We start from the raw sequence: 22,655 nt of genomic DNA, 5'->3' as shown, positions 1-22,655 counted from the left end.
ACATACACGTGCATTAGCAACCGCAAGTTGAAACCCTTGCAACCGTTGCGTCCGAGACGCGAATGGCTGATATTTTATGTCAATACGACTATATTTCTCCGCTTCTTTTACGCTAAATACTCACTCCACGGACTCTATTGCGAAGCCCGCTTCGAGTTGCAGTGAATTATATTTTGTAGGGGCACGGGACATGTATCGTTTTCTCTGGTCGCAGTATGCCCAGGACCATGCAGTCACATTGCGGTTACCAACTTCCCTTGCTTCGAAGGCACTTACAGAACTGCCTAGGAGCGCACTCGTGGGGTGTTTAGTTTGAGCGGGAACAGAACTGCGAGGAGCACACTGTGTTGTTTCTTATATCGCGTCAGAGGTGCCCTCCTGGAACATGGCATCACGGTAGATCATCGGCCTCAAGTGCATTCCAGAAGCTTTTAATGCCCGAAACTGGCTGTTTCTTGCGTTTTCTCTTTTCGTTCTTTTTTCGTGGTAGGTGGCAACAAGAACATGCCGCCGCTAACGCAACCCGCCTAAATGGCTAAGGAATACGAAGACAGAAGTTGACTTGCGCTTCTTTGGTTTCCCACTGAATTTATTTGCCACTTAGCTAATGTTAATTTTGTCGAATGAGCTTGTATGTCAGTACATAAACAAAACATAGCACGACGATCTACAACAACACACGACTGCGATCACTCGACATGGTTTTCACTGTCCATCCTGTGTTCTGGAGTTTTTTCTACTTGTATTTAGGGTGCGCTCTAGGGCTTGAGCAAAAAGAATTATCTTGGCCTCTCATTTCAGCGGCTGTTCAAGTACACACATTTTCATTAGTTATTTCGTTTTTCCTTTGTACATTAATAGGACGCATGACCTATAAGTTCTAGACTTGGAAAACACCTTATGGCATTGAAAAAGCCAATATCTCCGTATGTATGACTCCCTGTACGACATATGCGCGGAAATTATTATTTTTTCGTCACGAAGACTAAGTCAACGGCTGTGAGGACATTAACCACAATGACAGCATTGGCTTTGACGTCATACTTCTTTGCTCCGAGATGTTCAAGAGCAGACGCTGGGTCTATAGAGAATATGTCAGGAAAAAATAAGTTTCCCGGTGGAGTACTGACCTTTAGCCGGTGTCAAAGAAAGAAATAACCTCTCGAACTTCGGGCTCATTTTCATGATCATAATATATGAGTCAGTATAGCGCTTTCAAACAAATGCTTTGTTATAAATCTCAGTAGGCGAACGTCACACAGCGTAGTCACACTTGATAATTTTTTTGCAAGTAGACATTTATTTTCATGACTGAAGTTTCGTAAGAAGTATACGAAATTATTAATTATTAGACTAAGACTCGAACGAAAAAACTGAAAGACGAGGCTGGAAAGACTAGCACTCACGAGGATGGGGTTCGTTCTTTTGCAGCGGATGGAGTACACATGAAACGCTGAGGTGTAAGGACAGCGTGTGGGCCGTTTAATATATCACTTCGCATAGAGCTGGTCTCTGGTGGCGTTCGACGTGGATGTCCTCCGTAGTTGTACCGACGCCAACAAGTGCAACTATACACTGATTTTGTGGCACGGGTACAGGTAGGGTCTACAGGAAATGCAGATCCGGCGGCGAACGAGACGTACAAGTGGTCTACACTGGATGCGGCGCGCCGTGATAGGTCTTTAGCGTTGTCGGCATTCAGAAGCGCCAGTGACGTAGCCCGGAGGTGGAACCGGAAGCGCAGACGGCATTGCGGCACTTTCCTCAAGTGATGCACAGTGCTCGGGGGTCCTAGGTAAGGGTACATTTCGAACCGTCGTCACAGTGGGCGGACAACAACGGTGGCTAAAGCAAGGTATCACAAGTGCGAGCTTGGGATGTTTGCTTGGAGACATGACTTACCGTTTATGTTGACGACGCGCGATGGGCGATGTCAATTTCTTTATCGCATGGGCTGTATCACGCGTCCGATTGAGGCTATTGGATGCGAATCAGATTCTGAGATAGGGCATTCTCCCGCCGTTGGCTTCCTCAGGCTTGCACCAGGTCAGGGACAGGATGGACTGTGGGATTGCCCGTGCGGCCCTCACCGCGTCGTCAAGAAGGCGATCAGGCCCGCAGGCCACCTAGATACGGAGGTCACCATTGAAGGTGACACCGTCTGCATTTGTTAGAGAAGCATCAATGGCGGAGCTGCCCGGTGTACCGCTGGTCCTAGGCCGCCGGCAAGCTCGTGCTCAGTGCGCGAGACTGTCTTCTTCTTCCTCGGCTGCTATTGGTGCCCCTAGATCATCAAGAAAATGTCGTTGGAAGAATATCTTTTTTCAAAAAGATATCAGGAGCTTCAGTAAGTAGAGGAGTCCCAGATTAACCAAACGTGCAGTACACACAGCCACACGGTCGATGTTAAGCAGTCGGAAATTATAGTGCCGGACATCCTATTAAAAATATTCAGCCAAAACTCATTTCACTATGATTGACAACGGTAATTCAAATAGCAGTCGAGCAAAGTAGCGGCTGACCCGATTCCTAAAGTAGTGTTTATTGAACACGTGTAGTGGCAATTCTGAGACTTTCGTTGCTTCGGCTTTACGCCACATACTCCGATATCCTCCTACTTTGCTATGGCACTGCTTACCAAGGTCACCTATGATCATGGAAGCATGATGACTACTCTATGACTCTGACGCAGTTACGATGGAATGAAGACGAAGGAAAGATATCGATGGAACGACAAAGGCGTATAACGACGATGGCATCAGAGCCGGATGGAGGTGCAGGAATGACTAGAATGACATGACCAAGATTGCATGACGATGCCGCTATGACAAGGGATGCATGATAGCGTCTGTATGAAGGTGACGCAATGATCACGCTGGCACGACAATGACGGCATAATTACGACTTATTGGCGACAGCACGATTGCGATAAAATGACTAAGAAGGAACGGATCAATGGCTCGGCGAAGATGGTATGACGACGATGCCATGACGGAAACCGGATATCTTCGTTAGTAATGATGACGCTGGAACGACCACCACGGCATCCTGATGACCGCATGACAACGAATGCATGACGACAATGCTGCGACGACGATGGCGTAGCAACGGCATGAGGACAGTGTGATGACAAAGTGTATGATGAAAATAGCGCGACGATGACTCTATTACGAAACGTGTACGATGATGATTTGATGAAGGCGATGGCATGACGAGAGTTGGATGACGAAGCCGGAGTGATGATGATGTCATGACCAAGACAGCATTATGAAAACGGTCTCACAATTCATGCATGGTAGCGACTGTCTGGGGATGACTGCATCACAAGAGCGTCATAATCGCGATTGAAGGATGGTGGTATGATTAAATTACAATGACAAAGAAAGATTGGCGTTGATTGAACGACGAAAGTGGTATGCCAACAGGGCATGGCGACAATAGGACGACATTACTGAAGAGATAACAACGATAAAACGGCGAAGTGGCGACGACGGAGCGTCGTTAACTGTTTGACGACGATAGCGCAGGGACAACGGCATCACGACCGTCTGATAACATAACTGGAATGATGACAATATAAAGACCGCGATGGCATCACGAACGCGAACACACACACTTAGTGGACAATTTGTACCGCTGGGTCGGAGTAGAAGGCGCAACGACGACCACATGACGAGTCTCAGATGACGAAGTTGAAATTACGACAATTAAACGACCACGACGGCATCACTTTGGCATTGTGACAACTAATGCACCACGATTGTATGACGACGATGGCGTGACTACGATGGCTTGACAGACGTCGGTTAGGAAAGCTAGAATGACGGCGCTGCAACCATGGGTAGTCCATGGTATTAGACAACCTGGGTCATTGGGTTGGGATAGAAGGCGTGACGACGACCACATGACGAGTCTCAGATGACGAAGCTGAAATTACGACAATTAAACGACCACGACGGCATCACTTTGGCATTGTGACAACTAGTGCACGACGATTGTATGACGACGATGGCGTGACTACGATGGCTTGACAGACGTCGGTTAGCAAAGCTAGAATGACGGCGCTGCAACCATGGGTAGTCCATGGTATTAGACAACCTGGGTCATTGGGTTGGGATAGAAGGCGTGTCGACGAAGACACGACAGAGGAAGACCACGAAGCTGGAATGGGGACAGTGGATCGACGACGACTGCACCACCATCAGGAGCACATATATAGTGGCTCAAGCAGGTGCACAAGTTGGGATACTATGTTGGCGTAAGAAGCTACATAGATAGATATATAGATAGATAGGCTCAATACGGTTTAAATAGACGATCAATGATCTTCGCATTAAATCAGGTACAGGATTTGAAAGCCGAGAACAGCGGTGCTCGACGACATTTAAATGTCGACGCGTGCGTCACTTGTGAAGAGACTGCTGGCGGCTCGCGAACTGGAGGACGGGCGTCAGAAGTTTGCTGATGAATACGCTTATGAAGTCAACGTGGCAAAAACAAGTCCTCATTTGACATCTCTTACATGTTAGTCAATACGCGGACAAAGATAAAAACGCAGAGATTGTTGGTCTCTGTGAATCTGACATCCGGTAGCTAAACGCGAGACATCCTGGCGCATCAACTATTTCAGTCAAACAAAGAGTGGCGAGGTCGGATAAAAAGTGAAGTACAAAAATAGCTCTTTCTCTGAGAATTGCGCTGCGTGAAAAATTGTAGCAGATGCTGCTCGTGGTAACACTGACAGTGTTTAATGACAGATAGATAGATAGATAGATAGATAAACTTTAATTCAAATATAGTTTTGTCTTGCCCCAATGGGGCATCGCTAATGGTCGGGGCCCCTAGTCCAGGGCTCCGCTGGCTCTTGCCATCTTCTCTGCTCTCTGGATCAGCTTGAGCTGGTCGTCGAGGGCCGAGCTGGACAGCAGTGCCTCCCATTGCTCCCTCGTGGTGTTCGTGTCATGGTTTTCTATGTTGTGTAGCTTGCACTCCCACGTAATGTGGTATAGGGTTGGTGTGGCCCCACACTAGAGCACTGCACGGGCTCGGGCTTACCCGAAAGCCCGGGCCCGGCCCGGCCCACGGGCCGGGCCGGGCCGGGTAGAGAAGTTTTTTCCCGGGCTCGGGCCGGGCTCGGGCACGGCGTGTGCTTTTTGACCCGGGCCCGGGCCGGGCTCGGGCACGGCGTGTGCTTTTTGACCCGGGCCCGGGCCGGGCTGGGGTTCTTTGACGCGGGCCCGGGCCGGGCTCGGGCTTTCTGCGAGTTATTCTCGGGCTTCTCAACTCTGAAAAACATGTATTTTTTGGTCTCGGGCCGGCTTCGGGCCGGTTTCGAGCCGGGCTCGGGTCGGGCTCGGGCTTAAGGTAAAGGGGTGCCGGGCCGGGCCGGGCGGGTAACGTACATTATTTCCGGGCCCGGGCCGGGCCCGGGTCTCGCCATAAATGTTTTGATCGGGCTCGGGCGGGCCGCCCAATGTAAAAACGGGCCCGGGCCGGGCCCGGGCCGCAAAAATCGGCCCGTGCAGTGCTCTACCCCACACCACGGGCATTCGTCCCTGTAGGCTGTGGGGTGCAGGCGATGTAATATGTGTAGGTTCGTGTAAGTGCCTGTCTGGAGCCTACGCCAGGCAGCGGCATCCTCCGTCTTTAGTATTCGATGGGGTGGGGGATATCGCAAGCGACTCCCTCTGTGGTAGTTCAGGATTGCTGAATACTCGGGGTCAACTGGGTCAGGGTCATCTGCAGTCGGCGTGATGAGTGCTCGGTTATATGCAAATTCTCGAGCTGCTCTGTCGGCATACAGGTTACCCGTGATGGCAGCGTGACCCGGTATCCAAATGATGGTTATGATGGTGTTGTCGTCAGTGTCCTCCTTGGGTATTTGGGCTAGGACTTGTGCCGCAGGTCTTGCGATTCTTCCCTGTAGGAAGTTGCGGCAGGCCTGCTGGGAGTCCGTGAGGATCGTCAGTGGTTTTCTTGCGTGTTGACCTTCGCGGACGGCTAACGCGATGGCCAGTTCTTCCGCTTCCGTGATCGTGCAGGGGCGGGTCGATGCACTGGAGGTGACGTGGCCTCGGCGGTCGCATACCACTGCCACTGCGCCCTTTTTCTTCCTTCCGTACATAGCGGCGTCCGTAAAACGGGCCGTGGTATCGAACCTGAATGTTTTCTCTATGTATTGGGCCCTTGCTTTCCTCCTTCCGGAGTGTAGGTTAGGGTCCATGTTGCGTGGTATTGGGGCAATGTGATACCTGTCCTGGACGTGACGAGGTATCGTGCAGGTTTCTTGGGTTCGTGTTGTTGTGGCTTTGAAGCCCAAAGTTTGTAGGACCTGCTGGCCCGTATGAGTCCGCGCAAGTCTCTGTTGTTGTGAGACGTGAAGTGCTTCTGTGAGTTCGCTGAGGGTGTTGTGTAACCCCAGCGCCAATAATTTCTCAGTCGATGTACTCATCGGCAGGCGGAGAGCGGTCTTGAAAGCCATCCTCAAGAGCGTGTCGGCCTGTTTCGTCTCGGATTGTGTGAGATGGTAGTAGGGCAGGCTGTATGTGATTCTGCTCACCACCAGGCTTTTGACCAGTCGGAGTGTGTCCCCTTCCTTCATGCCTCTATTCTTCGATGTTACACGGGATATCATGCGTGATATCGCCTTGACACTGGTTTTGAGGAGCGTAAGGGTGTGTGTAGCACGCTGGTTAGACTGCAGCCACATGCCCAGCACCCTGAGCAATGACGTTTCTGGTATGAGGCTCCCGTTGAGGTGTACCTCGATTTTTCGTGTTGGGTCTGTGGGGACTGTGTGGTTACCCCGGCCTCGCCAGACTCGTATGAGTTCAGATTTCTCGGGCGAGCATTGTAGTCCCCGTTGGCTGACGTATTCTAGGATGAGGTCAGCTGCAGTTTGCAGCCGTTCTTCTTTTTCAATAAGGGACCCTGTTGTGGTCCAGAGTGTTATGTCGTCTGCGTAGAAGGCGTGGCGGAGGCCTTCTACGTCCTGCAGTTTTCTTGCGAGGCCGATCATGGCGACATTGAAGAGCGTGGGTGAGATGACTGCTCCTTGTGGTGTGCCCTTGTTGGGAGGGTGGTATACTGCAGTCTGGATCTCCCCAATCTTCAGCTCTGCCGTGCGGTGGCTTAGGAAGCTCTGAACGTACTTGTACGTTCGCTCACCGCAGTTGGTGTTGGTGAGCCCTTCTAGGATTCCTTGGTGGCTGACGTTGTCGAAAGCTCCTTTGATGTCGATTGCTAGGAGGGCATGTTCGCCGCTGCGGGGAACGTTGCTGAGCACTTCTTCCTTGATTTGCAGTAAAACGTCTTGTGTGGACAAGCCTGCACGGAAACCAAACATGGTGTCTGGCAGGTGCTTGTTGTCTTCTAAGTGTCCCTGTAGTCTCTTGTGTATGATTTTCTCGTACACCTTGCCGAGGCAGGATGTGAGCGAGATTGGTCTCAGATTTTCAATTGCCAATTTCTTCCCCGGTTTGGGGATCATGATTATGCGTGCGTGTTTCCACATCGCCGGCACCGTACCTTGTTCCTAGTGTTGGTTGAGAAAGGCAGTGAGCGCGGAGATGGCCTTGTCGCTAAGGTTTCTGATCATGGCGTTCGTGATACGGTCCGTGCCCGCCGCTGTGTTACGGGTGGTGGCTGCGATGGCCACTCTCACCTCGTTTTCTGTGATGGGTTCGTCCAAAAGTGGGTTGGGTTGTCCCATGTATGGTGTTGTACATGGTTGCCTGGGAGCTGGATCTCCATAGCACTTGTTCTTGATGGCTTCGATGAGGTCTTGTTGGCTGCCTGGGTAGGTGTGTAGTAGCCGCTCCAGGGCCTTGTGCCCCTCTCCTTTGGTTTTGGTGGGGTCCAGGATGGCTTTGAGTATGTGCCACGTTTTGGCGGTACCCAGGGTGCCACCGAAGGAGTCGCAGAATCGATACCAGTGTTTAATGACCTAGAAAACAATTACGTTGCTTTGGAAAGCGTCCTCAGTGACTGGCCTCAGTGACCGGTTGTGAAGTGTTGGACAACCGCACGTGTTTATACTGCAAGTACTTTCTTCCCTCTCTCTCCTTTCTTTTCATCCCTTTAAACCCCTTCCCCCGTGTAGGGTAGCAAACCGGACGTGCTTCTGGTTAACCTCCCTGCCTTTCCTTTATTTTTCCTCCTCCTCAATATTATATCAGTATCAACACGCAAACGTGAACGAGATTCTCGAGGCAGAATTATTGCGAAGCTTCCACGTGGTTGCTAGAAGTAGGTGCGCAAGCTTTGTTTGTCATGAAGTTTCCATGAAACTGGGCACACGGTGACTTGGGCAAACGTGGTCTAAGAGTCCGACCTTGAGCAAAGGTGTGCTTCATGTTTCACACAAGCGGTAACTTATGCTACTTTGTAAGCCTTCTTAGCTTTTTAAAATTATTTTTCGTAAATGGAGGACCAGTCCTTGATGTGACCGTCACCAGTGCCGACGAAGATGAATGGGTTCCTCTGACCGGTGGAAACGTGGGTGATGGAAGCCGGCAAAATCTGTCCGAAAGCGACACGCCATCGGAGTTTGAAGGTGGGCGTCCATTGGGATTCAATTCTGGCCCGTGTTCAATTACAGCGGACATCTTAAAAATGATTATCTGTGAAGCTTTTCGCTGCATTAAAGAGCCCTAGAACCACAGTGAGCTCGAAACAATTCATCAGAAGACTGCTTACGTGTGGCTATGCGAAAGCATTATAATCGCTTTGATGAAATGTTTTCGATTTATGTTTTCGACATGCATTAAAGTTCTTTCTGCTGAATCGGTGTCTGTGTTTGCGTATACGTTGTCCACAAACCAGAAACATTTGGACAATTTTGCTGCAGAACGATGAATTTTTTAGCGCTCCCTTTCTTCGTTTTCTCAAGCGTACTTCTGTGGGCGACTTCACAGCTGCCGCAGAGGTAAACGCCTCGTAGAGCATTCCAGAAGACACAGCACCGATGAAATTCGAAGAGCAAGTAGAGCGCAGGAGGCAGCGACGTGACGTTTGCAATGACGCACGTACTAGGCCCACCTCATTTTATACACTGATGATTTGACACCGAGAGTGCCTCGCGGTAGACACAGCACCGATGAAATCCGAAGAGCAAGTGACACGAGGGAGGCAGTGACGGAAGCAGTGACGTGAAGTATGTAATGACGCACGCACTAGGCACATTAGTCAAACATAACCGTGGTTCGACTCCCACAGAGACCGCAATGTACCAAATCTTTTTAATTCCATTAATTGGCTTGGTTTGCACGAACATGTCTGACAAATTCGACGTCAATCCGAGCATTTTTACGTATTTTAACTCTTCGCGCCGTCGGCCGTTTTTGGTACCATCTTTCGGTCACGCTGCCGACGACAACGCCCGATTTTCGCCTAATGTGGCGTACAATGCTTTCGAATTAAAATTGTGTGGTGATAGCGACATACTAAGCAACACGGAGTGTGCTGCCGCACTGTTTCGAAAGAGTGGTGTGCTAACGAATGTGCATGTTTTGATGCGCAGTCAACTGCAAAAGTTTTTGAAGCATGTATTGTGTGAGAAAGTTAAATATTCTCGCGACTTCGTCGAACGCCGCTAGAACACCGTTAGAACTCTCGAAGAAGAACCCGCTCAATTGGAAAGCCGTAGAGAAGCGGCTCGTGAGCGTGCTAGGAAACGGAGAGCGGATTCCGATCAACGGGCAAGGGAAGTTGAAGCCCATCGTCGCCGAAGAGAAGATGCATGTGTTCGAGCAAGAGAAGCGGAGGAAAAGCGTCGGCGCAGAAATGAAAATCCCGAGTTTCTTGACAATGAACGAGCATCGTCAACGAAGTATCACTCGATAGCTCATCAGTATTTCCTCTCGATAGCTAATCGAGAGGAAATTCGAAATTCTCAGCGACAGCGAAGACTGAACGATCCCGGACTGCGCGTTGCAATAGTGATACCCAAGCAAAACAATAGCCAAGCAATGCTTAACTCCAGTAAACCTTGCTTAGCTTTGATCCTGCTTTCCTAAACCACGATCTTCTTCGCCTAGCTTTTCACAACTTTGCTGAGGCTTTCCCCCAGTTCCGCTGGTCATTGGTGCTTGCGATTGCAAAGCCGCGCCAATTTTTTTTTTGTTGCGTTTCTGCATTTACCAGATACTACACCCAGGGATCCAAAAATCCCCTACACCCAGGGATCCATACCCCCTTAAGCAATGGCTCATACCCCAATAAACGTGGACTCCCCATTACGACGACAGAATAGAAGTGAAATTCTACGCTGGAATGATGAACGGCATTGGAGGCAGCTGCGCAACAAGACGACGGCAATGAACGCGGGAACAGTGGCATGAGTGCGTGCCGAGCACGATCACGTGCGCAACCCGAGGGGAGCCAAAGAGTCAGCTGCGGAAGAAGACGACGACCCTCGAGCCAATGCTGATGATGACAGTTTTGTTTACACAGGCGACGGACAGACGCTTTTTCGTTTCGCCTAGCCATATAAAGTGTCACTTCAAAAATGCTCAAAGTTTTGTTGCATGAAAATATTCTCGAGCCCTCTACTATGGCAGTTCTGACAGCACGTGAGTTACTATCGATCATGAAGCCCCCAAAATTTGATTTAACCAAGTAGAATTGCAAACGAATATTGTGTAGCGTAATGCTTACGTCTGGAATTGTTACAGTGACTGAAGTGTCATAGCAGGCATACGTTTAATTCGTGTGTTAGGACAAGTGTACCTACTGCAGTGGACATAAATATAGGCTGATGGTCATGATGATGATGATGATGATGCCCTACCATCCGTGGTTGATTAGTGGCTCTGGCGTTGCGCTGCTAAGCACGAGGTCGCGAGGTCAAACCCAGGCTGCGGCGGCCGCATTTATATGCGGGCGAAATGCAAGAGACTCCCGTGTACCGTGCAATGAGCGCACGTTAAAGAACCCAAGGCAGTCAGAATTACTACGGAGTTCCCGACTATGGCGTGTCTCGTGAACATTTTTTTGGCACGTAGATCCCCATGATTTCATTTATATTTTTTCCGAACAAATATGTTTTTCTTACTCCACAATGAGCCATTCAATTGATGCAGCTCCTTTCCAGAGTAACATTTGTCTCACCAAGATCCACGACGTAGTTTAAGCCTCACCGAATAATGGTATCCTTTATTAGTTGCTCTCGAACCGAACAAATGATCCGCTCTACACCAGTGCAAGAACATTAGCTTTATTATTCGCAACTTTTTTAGGGATATGGTAGCGAGTACTACAGGACAGCCTCAAAGTACTCGCAAGGTATTTTGAGCCATCGCTAACATGCGCGCACCCACTGGCAGCACTCTGGCCAATTTCCTCTATGAGGCTCATACACACAACTGTCACCTCGATCTGGCTTTGTAGTGTTGCAGCTGAAAAAAAAAACAAAGCACCAGATGTACTTATCTACGTTGACGTGAAAAACACGTGAATCTGCACAGTGTTTGATAAATTGCTGAAAGCAATGAAAATCTTGTAATATATTAGGAAATACAGAGCAAGTTTCCAAATTGTCTCTTAACAAGGACGTACCACGGATTGTAGGAGAAAACAACCAACTTCTTTTTACAATTTAGATGAAGTCTTGCTTACGGGGAAACACGCTACCTGAACGTATCGCTTACCTACCATGGGTAGGCAAGCCTAACAGTCCCACTAGTCGCACGAAGGGCGCTCACGCTGAAACTTGCCCGGTTGATCTTTAATCACCTCACGTAAATAGTTTTCACGCAACACTTTGACTCACGATGTAACACACTTTGGGAACACCACGATCAGCGAGCGTAAAATTTTCGCTGCCGGAATTCAGAGACCCTACGCCGATGCAAACACCAAAACCTTGGAAGAGACCGTATTGCAGCAGACGAAGTTTACGAACGCGTTTTTCCACAGCAGCATGAATGCCCTCTTTTTATTCCAGGGGCGCCAATAAAAAATACATTTTCAATAATACTTAGACAAAAGGCTATTGTCTTTTTTTTCTTCTTTTCGCTATACATATGTTCGCTATTCATATCAATTCTCGTTCAATGTGCAACAAATATGATGAGTTTAGTGTACTGGTAAATCGCTTCGGCTTTTGCTTTGATGTGATAATGATATCTGAGACATGGTATGCAGATGACAGTGTGTTCACATTACCAATGTATCAGACGTATTTTGTTAACCGTCCAAGTGGACGTAGAGGCGGTGGTGTCTCGGTGCTTGTACGTTCGGATCTCGAATGCCACTTGATTCCTGAGTTTTCTTTTATTTCTGATAATTGCGAAGTGCTCTCTCTCCGTTCCAACCGAACCGTATTTTCTGTTGTCTACCGCCCTCCAAATGGTGTTGCATCGGAGTTTATAAATTGTTTAGATAGTCTTCTTCAGTATGTCAATGAAAATAATTACACTATGTTTTGTGGTGGAGACTTTAACATTGATATATTGGGTGATAGTGCACTGCGATTTGACTTTGATGTCACGGTGTCTTCTAATGCATGTGCACATGTGATTACTTTGCCAACTCGCGTTACACAACAGTCGGCGACACTTCTTGATACATTTATAACGAACGTCGAATTATCAATGACAAAATCTGGTGTTGTTTGCTGTGACCTCAGCGATCATATGTTAATATTTTTGTGTGCGCTGAAGCAAACGAGTAAACGTCCATTACAGTGCGCTCGATACTATCAGTCAATAACAGATAACAGCCTTGAATCGTTTCGTGCTGTTATACGGAATGCGTCATGGGATGACGTATACTGCGCAGTAGAAGCGGATACTGCATATGAAACATTTATTAATAATTTTAAAGCATTATACTCTGAGCATTTCCCAATGAAGAGTGCATCACGACGAAAGAAAATTCGGAAGCCCTGGATTAGCCCTTTTTTGCTTCATCGCATCAGTGTTAAAGACCAGCTTTATAAAAGATTTATCAAAACTAGAGACCTTTCAACGCTATTGGAATACAAGGCGTATAGAAATAAATTGAACAAGGATATTAGAGCTGCTAAGACGCAGTATTATGCGGACATTTTTCAGCGCTGCAGTGGCCGTAGCGACGCCCTCTGGCGGCAGCTATCCACTCTTCTACATCCTGGATGTAAAAGTGACATACCTGATAAAATGATTTGCAATGGAACTGAAACGGGCGGTCCTTCACTTGCTAATTTTTTCAATAATTCTTTCCTTGCGCATTCCCAGTCCATTGGTAGCATAGATGCATTGAAATTTATTTCGCCGAGTGGCCATGGAAGCGTTTTTCTTTCTCCTGTTGACAGCCAAGAAGTTGCCACCATATTTCGTAGCCTTAAAAACAGCACTTCGTTGGATGGGGACGACTTACAGATATTGCCTGTTAAACATGTCATCGACCTCATTGCAGCCCCGCTGACCCACATTTTTAACCTTTACCTTACGACGTCCACTTTCCCTGTTCAAATGCAAGTCGCTAAGGTCATCCCGGTTTTCAAGAAAGGTGATAAGAATAACGTTGCTAACTATAGGCCGATATCGTTACTTCCTGTTTTTTCCAAGGGCTTGGAAAAAGCTATTTTAACACGTCTATCCAGTTTCATTGAACGACATAACGTTATGACGCCATTCCAACACGGTTTCAGGAAAAATAGGTCGACTGAAACTGCGTTGCTGGCGCAGAAAGAATTCATTCTTGGAAACTTTGAAGAAAGACGCCTAGTACTAGCCCTTTTTATTGACTTTAAGAAAGCCTTCGATAGTTTAAATCATAAAATACTTCTTGCCAAAATTGAAAGCTATGGGATTCGAGGACGTGCCGCTGAACTCGTGAACTCTTATTTGTCGCATCGACGTCAATACGTTAATGTTAATGGGCACTCATCAGAAACGCTAGGCCTTACGTCAGGTGTGCCGTAGGGAAGTATACTGGGGCCTTTTCTGTTTAATTTATACATTAACGACATTGTCAATATTCATAACTCATTTTATGTTATATATGCGGCTGACGCCAGTGTATTTTTCAGCGGTGAAAATCCCGCCGAACTGATAAGAAAAGCTAACGAAATGCTTGCCGCACTGGAAGGCTGGTCGAAACTAAATGCACTAGAAATTAATGCAGCCAAAACGAAAGCGATAATTTTCCGCCCTAAGGGTAAAACTGTATCGTTTTGTGAATATTCGACTTATAGCTCCAAAAACATAGAAATCGTAGCAGCATTTAAAACCCTTGGTGTTTGGTTTACGGAAAAGTTGCTGTGGGATGTGCATGTCAACCACGTGTGTTTAGCTGTCTCGCGTTTTGTTGGCCTCTTATACCGCAATAACTGTGTTCTTCCAACTAATATCAAATTGTTGCTTTTCAAATCATTGTTTATGTCTCAAGTGAATTATTGCCAACTTGTATGGGGCACTGGCACGCACACATCCTTAAAGAAGCTCCACGTCCTACAAAAGAAAGCTTTACGCATCATTTATAACTTAGCCAGAGATCACCCTTCTGCACAGCTCTTCCAAGCGGCCGATATCCCTACGGTTTTCAACACGTATAACTTACGCCTTGTTCTTAGATATAAATATGAAATAAAGAACAATATTCCAATGCTTGCAGATTTGGCAGAATTAGCTGAATATTCTTCTTCGTATCCCTTACGGCTCATGAGAAAGTACGAAACAAGAACACCGCGCACAAATTACGGGGCCCAGATGCTGAGAACAACTTTGCCCTCTGTGTTAAATCTGTTATCGCAAAATGATTTTGATATTTATTGTTGCAAGTCTGCACTTCATGCTTTTTTGGTGAGGTGATGTCTAAAATGTCAGCTTTGAACTTATCTTTGATGTTTTTTATTGCGTGTAGCTGTTGTGTTCTTTTTTTTTGCAACTATGTGCGAGAATAATGTACGCTTTTTGTGTGTTTATACTTATGTACGCCAGTTTTTTGTATACCGTCATTGCATGCTGAACTGTAATCGGCTGGGAAGCCTAGTCAAGCTCACAAGAGCTTTTTCTTCCCATGCCCTCTACTTCCTGAAGTGAAGTTAAATAAAAATAAAAAAAACTAACTAAGAATAATGTGCTGTTCAAATAAAAAAGTATTGTCTTGCTTTTTTTCATTTCGAAAGGGATCATATTTTAGTATTCTTTTTTTCGCTCACCCATCTAGTCGCGCTGCAGTGGCAACTCCCATTAGCCCCCATGTGGAAGTTCGCTCACCCTTGGCTCGGGACCTACTTTTGTCCAAAGCTTTGCGACCCTGTCAATTAACTATAGGCTTCATACAATCACTAGAGGTATCTGTTGCGCTAGTGTCTGCAGGTGCTGCAATCAGGGCGGTTGATCCAGCATACGAATGATGGTAAGGTCATGGATCTGCCTAAAATTCGTTATTCCGGATTTAAACGGCCCGTAGCCACACTTACAGCTTTCGTGGTCGCCTTTTTTTTTATATTGCGCTAAGGTACGTAGGCCCCTGTTCCACAACGTGACCAAGTGCCTGCCTGACTCCCGCTTATCTGGTACAGAGAGAGAGAGAGAAAGAGATACAGAGAGAGAAATCAATAAAGAAAGAGAGAGAGAAAGAAAACAAAAACAATATAACCTTTCGTCGCGAGGCGGGATTTCAACCCGGGTACTCACGGTCCGAAGCCGAGCGTCATACCCACTACTCTTTACATCCACACTTGCAGGGCTCCGCTGTTTCATCAGATTGCACAAGCGTGAAACTGCCCTTAATTTATTTTTATTGGTGGCCTTCTATTTGGCTGCAAGCGTTTGTGTGTGTGTGTGTGTGCGTGCGTGCGTGCGTGCGTGCGTGCGTGCGTGCGTGCGCGTGCGTGCGTGTGTGTGTGTGTGTGTGTGTGTGTGTGTGTGTGTGTGTGTGTGTGTGTGTGTGTTCTTACATGAGCCTGTTCGATGTATCAAAACTCAGTTAAATCGGTCTAGAATTTTTATCAAACACTAAAACAGATAACAGACAGTCATATAACTTATAAATTACGCTAAAGCAAGCAATAGCTGGAATTATTATCGGAACTCCTCTCGCAAACTCATTACTTCATTATCTCCTCTGACTGGCGCTTAGCCGCATGCTATTCAACTACACGAGCGAATTCGCGTACTGCACCCCGATAATGACTAATGTCCAGCGATAGAATATATTGCATAGCGAAGGAGTGCAGAAGGCGGTCTTATTGAAGCAAGCATCTTTATTTTCCAAACCATAGCAGACCATACGAGAACTACACAATTAAACGCTCTACGTAAAGGAAACAATTCAATTGAAAGGTTATATAGGAGACAAGGTATGTGGTTGCCATTATCCCCTTTCGAAGATACGATAACTTAACGCGAGATTTCGAGTAGCGTGCAGGAGACGCGTCGGCTTCTACCGGCCTCAGCCCGTAGACGCCGACGCTGTTTTCGCGCAATGGAAGGAGCGCAGTCAACCTTAGACATCACCGCTTATTGCGCCAAGAGCAGAAATTTTAGAATGTTATCGCATCCTCGAAGTTGAACGCTGTCATGGCAAAGCGCCAGGAGCACTCACACCCGAACACGCTGACGCCAACACGCTACACGCGAAATCCTGGCGAAATAATTTCATCTGCGGCAGTGAACAGCTGAGAGTGCCATTGAACTTGTGAAATAGTTGGCTTCTTCAAGATACTGCTTTTAAACGCAGTTTAGCTTGCACAGCTGGTGGACTCGCTAAGACCGCCAGGTTGCCAGCGTCAAAGTAGCTCGCTATTGTGACCCGCGAAACTCTGGTGGTATCAGTTGCATGCTACACTGCACCTTTCCGAATAATTGTCCGAAGCGAACGAAACATTCCGCGACATGCGTGTCGTCATTAGCCCCTGATAGATTATTTCTCATCAGCTTATGAACACAGTGATGCCATTTTGTTTTTAGCAGCTCGAAAGCCAGATATGGAGATAAAAAACCCAGAAGACGAGAAACAGCACAAGACAGAAATCCATTAACAAGAAATCTTTAGGAAGAAAGTGCAGAATTATTGGTTGGTTTTGCTTTACGCTACCTAGTCTGCAGATGTTTACATTTGCGGACTACAGGCAGAGTGATGTTTGGCTTCGTATCTTTGGCTTTGCTGCCACAGAAAGGTGTCACCCGGTATAGGGTCTCTAGATCCGTTTGAAGGTAGCGCCATTCACTCTTTCCTGTTCTACTCCACCTCCTACAAGGAGCGGCGCTAGCACCTCCAAATATTTAAAACCTCTCTACATACAAGCAAAAAACAATTAGTTTTTAGTTTCAATTGTTATGCGGCATTTATTCTCAATATTTGTTTTGAAACTCTATTGTGTGCAGTACATACTTATTCGCGCGTATGTTGGTGCAAACGATTCTGCGTGAAAAATACTTTACAAGTTTCTGGGGAAGCTGGATATTTTTGCGGGCACGTGTACAGGGTACGTACCCGCGTTAACCAATGACGCACAAGAAATGGCGGGAGTGTGCAAGAATGAGCAAAACGACAGCTAGATGAAAGAACGGCGGTTTTGTGGCATTTATATGTCGAAGGATGTTATCCATCGAGGGCGGTGGCAGCCACCGATGTGCGAGAACTCCAAGCCCGGCGCAGAGCTGGCGATCAAGGATTAGCGCTACACGCTCGTCACCACTGTGGGATATTTTTTCATTGTAAGTTAAAGGAAACACTTTAAGGACCCATCACAATATTGTCAAATAAGAATAATGCCTTACTCTACAAGTTTGATGGTACCATTTGTGCAAGACAGTCCTACGCAAGGATCCTCCAAGCCTAATGTGGTTCCGTTAAGAATTTTCGTGTAATTGAACCAGCAATCGCTTGTAAATTCAGTAGAGTTTGCTGCTGAAAGAAGAAAGACGATAAGATCAATAAGAAATTATCCGGTGTCACTAGCTTCTTTCAACAAAACTAACGTCATAAGCAAACAATCGTTCATTCTTTAATTTTTCGGGGGGAGGGGGTGTCATCATCAATCAACTTGCTATAAAATAACTTATGGAACATTGTTTTGCAATCATGTCAAATCGCGATATTATGAGCTCTAGCTTTGGCAGTGTTGTCCCAATTAGCTTGTATGTTCACATTGCGTAAAAGTAAAAGACCGATAACATCTGTTATAGAAGCTAATACAGGCAGAATATAACTTTCATTTGTAAATAGTAGTGCAGATAAGAAATAAAGAAGGAATTACAGTATTCAAAGTTATAGGCTGGTATCCCCATTCAATCTACGTTATTTATCATGCATAATTTGGTGTCTAAATTCGTCCAATAACTACCGACAGCTACTGACGCTATAATATTCACGGTACAGCCAAGTGTTGGCTGCTGGCACTCTCAAGCGGCAACATGAATACTTACTGCTACAGTATTCGGCCTCCATTCTAAACAAACGTCAAAACTATGGAAACCGAGTTCTATGTCCCCTGTAGCAGTTGGCGAACGAAGTGTGGAGACCTGCTATGAAGAAACTGGATACTAATTATTTATAAATCTGGTCTTTCTCTGAAAACTGAAATGAGCAACGTAAACGCTGAAACTGTATTTAGTGAGGCTGGTATTGCAGGGATGTTTGAGGAATAATTAGGCTTTAGGTGAGATGTTTTTCACGAAAGTAGCTTTCGTGGAATACTTGACTAACCGTGCAGTGTCTATTTATCACCCTGCCTATATGTCTGCCTGCTTTGGTCTCTAACCATTTTCCCGCCCTCTTTGGTGACTGGGTACTTCGAAGTCTAATAGGTAGAACATTGGGCCGTCTTGTTGAGGGAAGCAAGCTCCAAAACAAGCATAGGCGCCTGTCGCCGGGCGGTATTCTACCCGCGCCACATGTATTTACAGAGTCTTGTATTATATATATATATATATATATATATATATATATATATATATATATATATAGGCACTGACGCGCGGACTTCGCGGCGGCGATGATAGATGGCGCAGAGTGTCCAGGGCGAAGCGCGGTAGCGGATCTCGGCTGCGCAGACTCCTTACACATGACGCGTCTCCGCGGTGGCAACACGGTGTATCGCTACATTACTTCAATGCTAATCTCATTACCCTCCACATGTGTCGTGAGATGGGTTATGCCGCAATTTTCAGGGAAGCAAGACCAGGATAGCTGGTGGGGCAGATATACTACTGACTGAAGTGCTAGTCCATTTCTATATAACCACACTCTTGATGAGCGGTTCCTTGGAACCACTTTTCACCAACAGCAGGGGCAAATTTTCCGCTAAATATGTTTACCCTTGCCGCATCGTCTAGCTGTTCGCTGTCTAGTTGGCTTTTGCTCGCCAGCGTCATACCGTGCCATACTAGAGCGTAATGGTAAATTAAAGATGGATGGAATAACTTGGCTTATTAATTATTCCGCAATCGTCAACGCATCGTTATTGCTGTGGCGCCATTTGCTAAGTAACATGAAAACCTTTTTGCAGCTTTGTGCCGCCTCTGTAGGCCTGGCAGCGCTGAAAAGAAACAGCTTTTCTGAATAATAACGACAACATATAACTAATCTTTCGCCCTCAACGTGAAGAGAAATAATGCGATGGCTAATTTCACCAGTTCTTGCTGTGAGGGCGCATAATAAGTAAAAATCACGTATTCGGATAAAAGTGGGTCGTCTGGGCTGTATTTGTGCTGACATGTTGATACGCAATCACAGTTGCTAGCAGTAACCGCCTCAAAATTACACGGTGTACGATGTGCCTGCGCCGAGCGCCTAACGAATTAGGTATTCCTTTAAGGTACTGTACCAAGCAAAGCTAAAGCTCTCCAATCTCGTCAACTATCAGACAGTTACGTCCGCAACGGTATTGTGTCGCGGAAGGATACTGCGTTTTATTCCGTAATGTTAAGACAGAACTAAGGACGAAAAAAAAATAAGCTTCAGGCCAGGAAAGAGCGTCAGGACAGGATGGTCTTTCCTGTCCTGAAGCTTTTTTTCCCGTCTTTGGTTGTGTCTTAACAATACGGAGTAAGATGAACCAACTAGCCCATCAACAAGTATTGATACGATGCTGCGTTAGTAGAGCTCGTACCTGTAGTGCAGCAGTGCTGCAAGTTATCAGATTGAGTTTAGCATTCTAAATGCTGCATACCCTGAGATTCTGTAGCACACACAAATGACACGTGAAACCGGCAGCACTGAAATGTTGTAGAGAAAAGTCAACATAATGTGTGGTTCTGCCGATGCGTAGAAATAAAACTTTTTACCATAAGACTCATAACTTGATCCACCACATATTGCGTGAATTAGGCCACTTGGAGAGGCACATAGTGACAACAGTTACTCAACATTTTACTGTGTCGTTCAGCGATGAACCAATCTTGATCATTACTTCTGTGAGCATTCGCTCTATTGTACTGCTGGGATCAGTAGTGTAATCTGAATTCGTGCTTTGCATTCAGGCAGATTAGCGCGACAAATTTACTCGCAGCTTTGGAGGCTTTGTAATTGTCTATCGTAGGCTGCGGGTCAACCTGTTGTTTATATAGGGACGGGAATATCGCTACGAGTAATATCTTGTATGCCCCGGTAAGTTAACATATTATACAGCCAGGTGGACGTTTGGAAAAACAAGTTTGAGGTTTTACGCAGCAAAACTGCTATCTGCTTGAGGCACGCCGTAATAAGGGCCAATGGAATAACTTTGACTACCCGGGGTTCATTAACGTGAACACGGGGCAGAGTACGGGAGCATTTTTACATTAAACCCCATTAAGAATGCAGCCTGTGTGGCTCTGTGGCGGGGATGTCACAGCGGCGCAACACCTCAAAGTCTCAAAAGTACCTCTGCAGCGTTGCGCCTCAACAACACAATACAAAATCAAGTGCGCAGCTTCAGAGGGTCAAGCCTTTCATCAAACTTTTCAACTTTTCCTAGTGATATAGAAAAAGAATCAGCCGCGTGAGGAGTGCCAGCCTTTTCGGGCATTGATGCGCCGTGAAAGAAAAAGATATTCCTTATTTCAGAAGCCCTACCGTCAATTCTTCATATAACAGAAAAAGAAGAAATTCTACTCACACTGATTTGTGTTGCATCGTTCCCAAAATGCGCACAATATAACGAATAACAGAAGCAACCGCATGCTAACCCCGTTCCACATGTAGCTATGGTTTTCAAAACTGAAACAGATAAGAAGCGAACAACACAATGTGAAAGCCTTGCATTCTTTTCTAGTGGTAACCACAATTATTACTGCCAAGAACTGCGCTAGGTCGTGTAACCGTTACTTTACCAATCTGATAAAACTGCGATCTTTATTGCGTCGCCATTTTACTGACACCGACCAATTATTTCATCCTTTATGGCACTGTAAACAAAACTTGTATCCGCGAAACTTAAGAGGGATGTACGGAAATACATCGAAGAGCAGAAATAATTTCGTGCGGCGTACACTGGACAGAAGGTAATCAGGTTTCATGCATTTGAAAGAACAACGTTCAGTTTGCTGATTCAAGGGGCAGAGTTTAGTTTTCGCTCTTACTTTGTTTTATTGCGATAGCAATTATATGGACACTCAAAAGCAGATTTCTGCCGTCGGCGTCGCCGTCGCCGTGAGGTTCCGTATGACGTCATTTGGAGATGAAATCGTCGCCGCGCGCCGAACGCTGTATGTGCGAGTGAAAGGGCGCGAGGGGCGCGTCTTTCACGGGGAGTGAACGCACGGCGGAGAACAAACGCGCGTTCTGCGCCGTGCTCGCTTAAGGGCTGCAGAAGTAGGCGTCTCTTTTCTCCTTTACAATCACCATATATGTAGAGCAAACGCGCCTTCTTCCAACGCGCGAGAGGCCATGGGCGAGGGGGAGGGAAGGGAGGCGACGTTAGCTGTGGCACCAAGTGCCTATTATTGCGATAGCAATTATATGGACACTAAAAAGCAGATTTCTGCCGTCGCCGTCGCCGTGAGGTTCCGTATGACGTCAATGGAGATGAAATCGTCGCCGCGCGCCGCCGAACGCTGTATGTGCGAGTGAAAGGGCGCGAGGGACGCACGCTTTCAAGGGGAGTGAACGCACGGCGGAGAACAAACGCGCGTTCTGTGCCGTGCTCCCTTAAGGGCTGCAGAAGTAGGCGTCTCTTTCCTCCTTTACAATCACCATATATGTAGAGCAAACGCGCCTTCTTCTGACGCACGAAAGGCCGTGGCGGGGAGGGGGGGAGGGGGAGGGAAGGGAGGCGACGTTTAGCTGCGGCACCAAGTGCCTATTATTGCGATAGCAATTATATGGACACTCAAAAGCAGATTTCTGCCGTCGGCGTCGCCGTCGCCGTCGGCGTCGCCATCGCCGTCGCCGTCGCCGTGAGGTTCCGTATGACGTCATTTGGAGAAGAAATCGTCGCCGCGCGCCGAACGCTGTATGTGCGAGTGAAAGGGCGCGGGGGGCGCGTCTTTCACGGGGAGTGAACGCACGGCGGAGAACAAACGCGCGTTCTGCGCCGTGCTCGCTTAAGGGCTGCAGAAGTAGGCGTCTCTGTTCTCCTTCACAATCACCATGTATGTAGAGCAAACGCGCCTTCTTCCAACGAGCGAGAGGCCGTGGGGGAGGGGGAGGGAAGGGAGGCGACGTTTAGCTGCGGCACGCAGTGCCTATTTTTGGCGCTGAGCCGTGCTCCCTCAAGGGCTGCAGAAGATAGCGCCAAC

At 47.0% G+C, this 22,655-nt stretch overlaps 1 long non-coding RNA gene across 1 annotated transcript; it reads right to left on the bottom strand.

The window, feature by feature from the left end:
• Window positions 1–11,245: 11,245 nt before the first annotated feature.
• LOC125945396 (uncharacterized) lies at window positions 11,246–21,108 on the bottom strand. The gene is made up of 3 exons (XR_007466873.1): window positions 21,035–21,108; window positions 17,715–17,841; window positions 11,246–11,396 (listed from the first exon to the last, which is right to left on the bottom strand). It is a non-coding gene; the product is annotated as an uncharacterized LOC125945396 (long non-coding RNA).
• Between the last annotated feature and the right edge of the window lie 1,547 nt (window positions 21,109–22,655).

Source organism: Dermacentor silvarum, chromosome 5 (genome assembly GCF_013339745.2).
Source record: "Dermacentor silvarum isolate Dsil-2018 chromosome 5, BIME_Dsil_1.4, whole genome shotgun sequence".
Lineage (NCBI taxonomy): Eukaryota > Metazoa > Arthropoda > Arachnida > Ixodida > Ixodidae > Dermacentor > Dermacentor silvarum.
The sequence above is the reverse complement of the archived record's forward strand: the minus strand, read 5'-3'. Positions and strand labels throughout refer to the sequence as shown.